Consider the following 11,419-nt stretch of genomic DNA (forward strand, 5'->3'; position numbering starts at 1 on the left):
AGTTTTCTGAACTCCCATTCTCACTTGTGGAGAACAGTGTTTATACCCCTAACCGTAATTTGCCCAACTATCGATACATTTCTATTAAACCGCCCCGCTTGAATGGCTTCCTGTACCACAGTGCAATGGCCAATTCATCCATTAAACCTGCAGCCCCGACTTTCGTCAATACAGGCTGCAAGAACCTCCAACCTGGTGGACAATTGCGAAAGCTCAGGCTCCTCCACTTTTACCTTCTCCACCCCCTTAACTGCCTCACTTGCAGTCACACCCTCTGCCTCTGATCATAGAGCAAAGCCGATGACCCTATCCTGAGGGGTGTGACCACAGAGGGTCCAGGTAACGTTCCTCATCCAGGTAAGTTTCCCCCTAACAAGTCAATCTGTCTTTTGTTTCTCCTTCTTGGCCTCTGACGGTCCTGTGTGTAAATTTGCTGTTGTTATTGAAAATCGCGGGAGGAATTCTTCGGCCTCCCAGCCCCATGTTTTTTGGTGGTGAGAGATGGCGTGCTGTTCAATGGCAGCGGGATTCTCTGGTCCCGCCATTGCCGACGGGAATTCCCATTGATGGCACCGCGTGAAGAGGTGCGCTGCCAGCAAGACCAGAAAATCCCATTGGCGTGAACAGTTGGAGAATTCCATCCACCACTCCCCCCCACCACCACCCACCTTTTTTTATTCCTTTCAACTCAGTGGAGTGTCTGCCTGAATCAACTGGTTGCAATTTGAAATTAAAGGGAAAACAAATGATCACTACTGTGGATTAACAAGAATGGACAGACATGAGTTCTGGCAGTGTGGAATTTAACATTCTCTCGTCACCTCAGTGGCAGTTTCTATATTCACTGAGGCAATAATTTAGGCATAACTCTTGAAAGTTACCCTGAGGGAAAATTCCCTCTCAGTATGAAGGAGGATTAATGGAGAGATTACTCCTCACTTTCTGGGTATTAAAGAGAGAAAAATATGTATTTCAAACAATCAGAATGGGAATACAGGATGGAGCAATGAGTCAATAACAGGCTGACATCTTCTCATTTAGTTTAGTACCAAGTGTCACTTACAAAGTTCAATGAATAGCAGAGGCATTTTAATCTTGGAATTATAGAATGCCTGCAGTGCAGAAGGCAGCCATTGGGCCCATCGTGCCTGCACTGACAACAATCCCATACAAGCCCTATCCCCATAACCCGTGCTAATGTACCTGACACTAAGGGGCAATTTAGCATGGCCAATCCACCTAACCCGCACATCTTTGGACTGTGGGAGTAAACTGGAGCACCCGGTGGAAAGCCATGCAGACTCGGGGAGAGTGCCAAACTCCACACAGACAGTCACCCAAGGCTGGAATCGAAACCAGGTCTCTGGCCCTGTGAGGCAGCAGTGCTAACCACTGTGCCACCGTGCCATTTCATTTTTTGGCTCATATCTTCACTTGAATGCTTGAATGAAGTGATATATGGCATTTGATGCATATCTGTTCTACCATTTCAAGAATTAATTACTTCATTCGGTGAACTTTTAGCAGGGTGCCATCTCTTCGCAAGTGCCCAGCAAACACAAACATTTGCTTTATAGTGTGATAGGGCACAGAAATGCTGCTGAAAAAGATAGTACCCTGGAGATTGCTTTTTTTGGAGAGGAAGATGGATGTTTTACCCAAAAGTGCATTAACATGTGAAGTATGCTCCCACTTTTGTTTGGACACACCCAGATTTAAAATGGTTCTAAATCGGGGTGGACAATTAAGGGCAAAAGAACAAACCAAGGCCAACGCCACATATTTCTCCCTTAAATATCAAAATGCAAGTTCCAGCTCATTTAGTTATTATTCATGCACATCAGGCACAGCATGTTTGAGGACCTGCAATCAGGGAAGACTTTTAATTTTTAATATGACTTAATTAAGCATGCCATAAAAATCTAATCAAAGAAACACAGAATACAGAACTGGTCTCATTGAGGGTTAATTTAATTTTTTTTAATAATCCCTCATAAAATTGCAATTGGGCACCAAAAAAATGATTTGCTTTCTGGCTGCGCAATTCAAAATCTGGCGGCAATGTTAAGAGATTCCCTTGACCTGTGGAATTGCCGGATTCCCACATTTGGGAGTTCGGGATGCGGACATTTCATGGAAATCTGTTTGAGATGAAGGGTTTAATGGATGGATGTAAAAGACCGAGGTGTGTATTGTAGGCATAAATGTAGCTCACACTCGTAAGTGCACAATTTTTTAAGCTACATTCATTTTCAGCCAGTTTCCGTATCTGTCTGGACTCAGCTATGATGGAAACTTCACCCTAGTTGGTCAACTATACAAATCTGAGGAGGCTTGAACAAGAAAGGCATGAGATTTGAGTTCTAATCTCTCCCACACAAGGAAACAATCCACTCGATCAAGTCCCCTCAGGATCTACACCTCTCAGTCTTCTGAACTACAATAGTTCATCATAAAATAAGCCCCTCATCCCAGGAATGGATCAAGTGATCCTTCTATGAGTTGGAATGCGCAAGAGTTTTTTTTGAGGTTGAACAGGTTAGGCCTAAAGATGTGCTGTGCTGGTGGTTGATATAAAATGATGTGGAGATGCCGGTGTTGGACTGGGGTAAACACAGTAAGAAGTCTCACAACACCAGGTTAAAGTCCAACAGGTTTATTTGGTAGCAAAAGCCACTAGCTTTCAGAGCGCTTGCTGCTCCTTCGTCAGGTGCTCCTTCGTCAGGTGCTCCTTCATCTCACCTGACGAAGGAGCAGCAAGCGCTCCGAAAGCTAGTGGCTTTTGCTACCAAATAAACCTGTTGGACTTTAACCTGGCGTTGTGAGACTTCTTACTGGGTTGATATAAAAGCCAGGCTATCAACTATGTAACCAGTATTTGAAGGTTTTTTTTTTCTTTTGATTCATAAACCTTAATCATGTCCCCTCCCAAATTAACATGCCCAGCGTAGGGGTACTAATCATTCAAAACCAGCTCAATTGGACAGGGCATATCATTTGTATACTCCAACAAGGCTGTAAAATTCTGCCCTTAGAATGCGTGGGGGGAGAGAGAGATAGTGGCCAGTATTTTACGACCTTGGTAAAATCCCGCCCGAGGCCAACGTAGAGTTCCGTTCTGCGAGCCGCGCCCGCCCCGATTGCAGGGCGGTCGTGGTGGTAAAATTCTGGCCAGTGTGTGTGGGGATGAAGTAGAGTGTGTATGGAAGGGGGGAACGAGTGAGTATGTGTGGGGCAGATAGTGTGTGTGTGTATGTGGAGGAGAGAGAGTGTATGTGGGAGAGAAAGCCTGGAAGTGATCTGAACGCACAAGTTCTGACCCTCTTACACGCTACTGGTCATCGTAACTAAATACTCTTTTTAAAAAAAAACAAATATCATATTATTTCTTTGATTTTGTTTTATTTATGCCCAGTAAGTCATATCTTTTCTCCTTGTTCAATGATGTGCCAAACCTTATCTTTATGAAATTTGCACATCAGCTCCTCGAGAGGGAGAAAAATAGAAATTGCCTACCCTTGACCCATCACCTCCCCCCTCCCCCCGCAGCCTGCCCCGATAACACCAACGCAAAAATGCCTGAGCTATGATATTTTGTAGGGCCTCTTCTGATTCTGCAAATAGTACCACATTGTCACTGTAAGTTTGTTATGTTCTTTCTCCCAATATGTACGCTTGGAAGTACATCTAATTCTCTGAATATTGTTCTGCATATAGACTGAACCATTTAGGTGACAGTACAATGTTGTTGCACCCCCCCTCCAAATGAAATATATATATTTTGTAAAGTTTATTTATTCGTGTCACAAGTCAGCTTACATTCACACTGCAATGAAGTTATGAAAATCCCCCAGTCGCCACACTCTGGCGTCTATTCGGGTACCGAAGGGAAAATTTAGCATGACCAATGCACCTAATCAGCACATCTTTTGAACTGTGGGAGGGAACCAGAGCCAGAGGAAACCCACACAGACACATGGAGAATGTGCAGATTCTGCACAGTGACCCAAACCAGCAATCAAACCCATATCCCTGGCACGGTGAGGCAGTAGTGCTAATCACTGTGCCAACGTGCCACCACCCAACTGTCCTTAGTCTTTGTTGCTCTGCTGGCCTGGTGCTTGCTATTTGCTCCAATATAGGTTCCAGATAAATCTCTTTTTACTGTCAAAGTCACATTTCAGCAATAACTTCTGTTGAGAAACACAATCTCACGCCTTTACATAGTTTACGAATGGAAATGTTTTTGTTTACTTCTAGATATTTCTTGAAGATTTTTTGATCAAACATTCTCACTCATCCTTACTCCAGGCCCAAGGCCACATGAAACTACAAAGGTCATGAATGAAGCCCAATCCATCATGCAAACCAACCTCCCATCTATTGACTCTGTCTATACTCCCCCCTGCCTTGGGAAGGTAGCCAGCATAATCAAGGACCCCATGTAACCCAGACATACTCTCTTTCCATTGGGAACAAATTGGGTGATTAAGAACAAAGTTCTGTGATCACATACTAACCGACTGATGAATAGCTTCGTCCCTGCTGCCATCAGACTTTTGAATGGACCTATCATATATTAAACTGATGTGTCTCTTCACCCTATCTGTAACTATATCAATATATTCTGCACCCTCTCCTTTTTCTTTCCCCTTTGTAGAATCATCGAATCCTACAGTGCAGAAGGAGGCCATTTGGACTATCGAATCCCACCCAGGCCCTATCCACATAACCCCATGCAGTTACCCTAGCTAATCCCCCTGACACTAAGGGGCAATTTTAGCATGGCCAGTCCACCTAACCCGAACATCTTTGGACTGTAGGAGGAAACTGGAGCACCTGGAGGAAACCCACACAGACACGTGGAGAAAGTGCAAACTCCATACAGACAATGACCCAAGCCAGGAATCAAACCCGGGTCCCTGGTGCTGAGGCAGCAGTGCTAACCACTTTGCCACCATGCCGCCCCACTTATACTTTATGAACAGTATATTTTGCCTCTGTAGCGCACATGAAACAATACTTTTCACTGTATCCCAGTGAATGTGACAATAGTAAATCAAATCAAATCAAATCAAAAAATCCAGATTGTATTCCCCTAAATTCTTCTTCAAATGTATTGTTATTTCTTTCCATTTCAATTTTCAAGTTCACTCTAATGAGATGAATCACTAAGCATGTAGGTCTAAGCTGATTGTTTTAGATTTTGTGGGAATCTTAATGAATAATTAATGTCTCAAGTGACTTGAAACGTAACCTTTGCTATATACTTGATCACAAATTTCTTTTATCGCTTTTAAACAGGCTTCCTGAATCTTATCCTGATCTCAAAAGAAGTTTGTTGCCAATAGATTTAGTTGACATTTGCCTTTTTGTTCTTATTTGCAGTAGTTATTTTTAAATTACTGAGTTGTTTTGAGAAACTGAAGTCACTTAGCTACATTGCATGGCTCTGGCACATCCCACATCCTGAGGGATGCTAATGGGTCAGTTGGAATTTTCCAACATTATAGTAACTGATAATTAATAATAATGTACCAAATGTATTGACTTCAGAGGCATTTTGAACTGTAACCTCTGGATTGCCAGTCAGCACCAGAATCATTATACTCCAGTACTCATTTTGGTAGTTTGGTTTGCTGATTAAACATGTTCTGAATGCCCAGCAAGCCGTTTCAGCACAGCAACATCACAGATTGGAGCAGGAGAAGGTTATTTGTCCACATGAGCCTGCTCCACCATTCAATAGGATCATGGGTAATCTGCTTATTCCTTTAACTCCACTTTCCTACCTGCCCCTCCTCCCGTAACTTTTGACACCTGTGTCATTCAAAGTCTCTGAGAGAGAAAACAAAAATCCCCTTTTTCTCTGTCTTAAAACAGAGGCCCCTTATTTTGACATTAAACATTGTAAAATTGGCCAAGGTGTTAAGGTCTCTGGATGCTCATATCCCAGAGCTATCCCAGAACAACCCCTTTGAAATCCCAATGCAAGGACTTCACGGGAATTGCCCAGAATGTTTCAATTCTGATGAGAAACTCCCCTGCATCCGAAGAATTCTCCAACTTGGAGCTGGAGATTCTGAGAAGACATCGCAGGGTTCTGATTCACTTACCAGACTACTTACCAAGGAAATGTGAGACATAAAATATACGTATCTAACTGTGACATTGTGGCACAATGGTTAGCACTGGTGCCTCACAGCACCAGGGACCCGGGTTCGATTCTAGCCTTGGGTTTCTGTGTGAAGTTTGCACGTTCTCCCCCTGTCTACTGGGGTTTCCTTCGAGTGCTCCGGTTTCCTCACACAGTCCAAAGATGCACAGGTGAGGTGGATTGGACATGCTAAATTGTTCCTTAGTGTCAAAAGATGTGTAGGTTAGGTGGATTAGCCATGGTAAAGAAACGATGTTACAGGGATAGGGCGAGAGGCGTGGGCTGGTAAGATGCTCTTTGGAGAGTCAGTGCAGACTCGATGGGGTGAATGGCTTCCTTCTGCACTGTAAGGATGTTATGGTTATATGGTTCAATACAAATGACATCCCTGACTCCCCAGTGCACCCCCTCATCTCCCCTTTCAGCTAACTCTCCATCTCCCCCCCCCCAATCCCCAATGCAACTTGATTGAACCTCACCACCTGGCACCCAACTCAGCTTGCACCCTACCCATCATATCATGTTGCCACCTACTACCCTGCCACCTATCATCCTAACACCTACCACCCTGCCACAAGCCAGCCTGTTGCCCTGTCCACGTTGCTGTTCTACCACGCTACTCATCTTGCCACATATCAACCCTATCCATCCTGCTGCCTTACCCATTCTACCATCGTGCAACTCACTCACTGCCACCTGCCACTCTTCCATCCTGTAAGCTGATGCAACGTATCCATTCACTACTCAAATATCCCAAAGTTTTCACTTTGTTAGTGATTGAAGACTCACCAAAATATGATAGTTCATGTTGTGAAAAGGGGGCTTCCCCGATGATCCTTCCCATGAAGAAGGAAACTGAGAACAGGTATGCTCCCCAGTTCTGAAGTGGCCCAGTTCAAAAGTCCAGGTGAGAAATGCGGAATCCCAGTGTTGGGTGCAACAATAGGAGCGGAGTGGCAATCTGTTGGTCTACTGGGGAGATGATGGTCTAGCATTATTATCGCTGGACTATTAATCCAGAAACTCAGCTAATGCTTTGGGGACCCAGGTTCGAATCCCACCGCGGCTGATGGTGAAATTTGAATTCAATAAAACATATATCTGGAATTAATAATCTATGATGACCATGAATCCATTGTCGATTGTCAGAAAAACCCATCTGGTTCACTAATGTCCTTTAGGGAAGGAAATCTATCGTCCTTACCCATTCTAGCCTACATATGACTCCAGGGCAACAGCAATGTGGTTGACTCTCAACTGCTGTCCAAGGGTGACTAGGGATGGGCAATAAATGCTGGCCAGCCAGCGACGCCCAAGTCCCGCGAATAAATTGAATAAAAAATGCCACCCTGGTAAAATTCAGCCCAATATTCCCAACTGTCCCGGTGCTACTTTGCAGCGGAAGCACATTAAGTTTACTTTTCCACCTTTGTTTGTGGAAGATATTGCTTGAGGAAATTTGAGATTCTACTTCCCTGAGTTTTGCTTTAGAATTGGGATTCTCAATAAAATATCTGTGTAAATTAAAGAGAAAATCAAAGCTCGATCAGTTAGGAAGCAACAGCACCATTGAATATGTAGAACAGATTTAAAAAGTGCAATCGAATTACAGAATATTAGTGAAGCATTCAGATTTCATTTATTGCATTTTTTAAGTAAAGAACAAAGTGGCTTGGTTAAAAGGCAAGAGAACATTTACAACCTTTAATGCCGTAATCGTTCAGGAAATACAGCGGGTGGAGAGTTGCAAAGAGCAATCAGGGCTAATGTGGTTTGACTTCAAATATTTCAAACACTATCTTTCAAGGTTTTATTCTGTGTTCAATCACTTATCTCATATGTATTGTTCCTTAAATGTTGAAGAGCATAATGCATCAGTGCAATTAACATTTTAGATCTCTTGGCATGGAGCAGCTATAAGGAACTTGAATGTGCTTAACTTTAGAGATGGTTTGATTTATACACATGATGGGCTCTTTTAAGATACGTTCAGTAAGAATCTAGAAATGAATGCAAAATAAATACTTCAAAGGAATGGCTCGGTTCACATTTGTGAGTATCCATTCACTCGGACTGTTGTTACTTGTGATAGAAAGTGTGGCAGAAGGTGTTTATTCCTGTTTACCACGAGCCAATTTTGATTTGCCGAATCAATATTGTTCCGTGGAAATGGCATTTGCTAGAATGTTGTAACTTACTCACAGGGTGGGGTTTACTTCCTCCCCCACCCCCGTCCCCGTCCCCCCATTCCCCCCACCCCCCCAATCCTCCCCCCATCCTCCCATTCCCCCATCCCCCCAATCCCCCTCATTCCCCCCACCCCCCATTCCCCCCATCCTCCCCCAATTCGCCCTCCGCCGCCCCGTAGCGTGTTTTACAGCAGTGAAGGCAGTTCCTCATTGGTCGCTGAAGGAATATTGCGGTCCCACCATTGTCTACGGTGTATTGTGTGGTTTGCCTGTACCGCCTTTGGGGAAAGCGCCATAGGAGCTGGGCCTTCGGCGGGACCGGAAGATTCCGCCATCGAAAAAGGCTGGAAAACTCCGCGCAAAATCTTTTCTTTATTCAGCTAAGTATAAAGGAACTGGCACAAGTTATGTGCTTTGTTTCTCAACATGACTTTGGGTGGGCAATAAATGTCAACTTCATAGTGTTACCGATTGTTGAGCTGATGGTGCCCCCACAATTTTCTGAGGCTGGATACTCCCTTTTTCTAATTCATTCATGGGGTGTGGGCGTCATTGGCTGGCCAGCATTTATTCCAAATTGGCTTTGAACTGAGTGGCTTGCTTGGCCATATCAGAGGTCGTTTAAGAGTCAACTACATTGCTATGGGCCTCGAGTCGCATGTAGGCCAAACCACGTAAGGACAACAGATTTCCTTCCCTAATGGAGCATTAGTGAACCAGATGGGGTTTTTCGACAATGGTTAAATGGTCTCAGAGAGTGGTCTGGAACGTGCTGCCCGGGGAGGTGGTGGAAGCAGGTACAATAGCGGCATTTAAGGGGCAACTAGACAAATGCATGAATAGGATGGGAATGGAAGGATACGGATTCCATAAGTGCATATAGTTTTAGTTTAGGTAGGCATCATGATCGGCGCAAGCTTGGAGGGCCGACGGGACTGTTCCTGTGCTGTACTGTTCTTTGTTCTTTGTTTGTCACCAATAGACTTTTATATTAATTCCAGATTTGTTTTATTGAATTCAAATTTCACCACATACCATGGTGGGACTCAAACATGGGTCCCCAGAGCATTAACATGGGTCTCTGGATTACTAGTCCAACGACAATAGCTCTATGCTACCACCTCCCCACAATACTGACCCAGTGATAATGGAGGGGTGGCAATATTTATTTAAATCAGATGAGGCGTTACTTGGTTGCAAACTTGGAGTTGATGGTGGACCCATGATATTGTCATTTTTGTCTTTCCCATTTTGTTGGGATGACAGTGTGCAGTTTACAAGAAAGTACGGAATAGTCCGACAAATCCATACCACAAGGAATCAGATAAAAGCAAAATACTGCAGATGCTGGAATCTGAAACAAAAACAGTAAATGTTGGAAAATCTCAGCAAGTATAAGTCTGGATGACCCTTCATCAGAGCAGCTCTTACGAAGAAAGAATGGAGCCAATGTTTCCAGTCTAGATTACCCGAGATGAAGGGTTATCTAACGTTGGCTTTATTCTCTCTCCATAAGGAATCAGTCTCAACTCACCATCAATAACACAAGAAGTCGAAGAACCACAATCCCTGTATTCTAACTCATGACTCCTTAGTTAATTAGTGACTAAGTCAATTGCTTTGGACAAGATAGTGCATAGATATTGAAAGACTGCTTCAAGAATTTGGAAGCTTTCAGGCAAAACAGGAATCCCGCACAAAATCAAACATTATTTATATAGAAATAGAGAGGAGTTTATAGGGTACAAACAATTGCATTTGGTTCTTTATTTTTTTTTAATATAATGTAACTGCAGTTAAACAGATCATCCATATTAAGACATGGGCTGGGATTTTCCGGTCCCGTCGTGACGGAATCCGCTGCAGGGGATTTGGTGGCCCAACCAAAAGGGTGGCACGGTGGCACAGTGATTAGTACTGCTGCCTCACAGCGCCACAGACCTGGGTTCGATTCTGGCCTTGGGTGACTGTCAGTGTGGAGTTTGCACGTTCTCCCCATGTCTGTGTGGGTTTCCTCCGGGTGCTCTGGTTTCCTCCCATAGTCCAAAGATGTGCAGGTTAGGTGGTTTGGCCATGCTAAATTGCCCATTAGTGTCCCACAATATGTAGGTTAGATGGATTTAGCCATGGGAAATGTGTGGGGTTACCGGGATAGGATGAGGGGACACGGCCTGGGTAAAATGTTCTGTCAGAGAGTTGGTGCAGACTCAGTGGGCTGAATGGCCCCTTCTGCACTGTAGCGATTCTCTGACATTTGGCAGGACCAGGTGACTTCTAAAAATCCCACTCCTCCCCCCCAATGGTATTTTACCTTTGTGTCTTTCTCATGTCATGGAAGTCCATACAAGCCTCCTTTCAAGTATCCCCAGTTAGTAACCTGTTTGTGTCTGGCACGAGTTTGTCAACCAACTTCTCTTCTACCTCCGTTTCAAAAAGTTCAACATGATTTCAAGAGTAACAAACACAGAAAATGCTGGAAAAGAAATTGAGCGGGTCTGGCAACATCTGCGGAGAGAGAAACAGAGTTAACCTTTCCAGTCCAGTATTACACTTCTTCAAGAGTACAATTTTCCATACTAATTAATCCCATATCAGTGAAATGGCCTTTGGTCAATCTGCGTTGTACTATTTTAATCAAGGACTGTGTGCACCACAACTGCACAACGGGGTGGCACGGTGGCACAGTGGTTAACACTGCTGCCTCACAGTGCCAGGGACACGGGTTCAATTCCTGATTTGGGTCATTGTCTGTGCGGAGTCTGCACGTTCTCCCCGTGTCTGCATGGGTTTCCTCCGGATGCTCTGGGTTCTCCCCCACAGTCCAAAAAGATGTGTTGGTTCGGTGCATTGGCCGTGCTAAGTTCTCCCTCAGTGTACCCGAACAGGCATCGGAATGTGGAGAGTAGGGGATTTTCATAGTAACTTAAGTGCAGTGTTAATGTAAGCCTACTTGTGACAATAATAAATTTTAATATTACAATATTCCGAATTCATGTCAGTTACGTGTGGTATTTCAGCTACTTTAGAATTGTGAAAGGGGTATTCTCTTTTCAAAGATACTTACAATATTGAC

This window comes from Mustelus asterias, chromosome 1, assembly GCF_964213995.1.
Source record: "Mustelus asterias chromosome 1, sMusAst1.hap1.1, whole genome shotgun sequence".
In the NCBI taxonomy this organism is placed as follows: domain Eukaryota; kingdom Metazoa; phylum Chordata; class Chondrichthyes; order Carcharhiniformes; family Triakidae; genus Mustelus; species Mustelus asterias.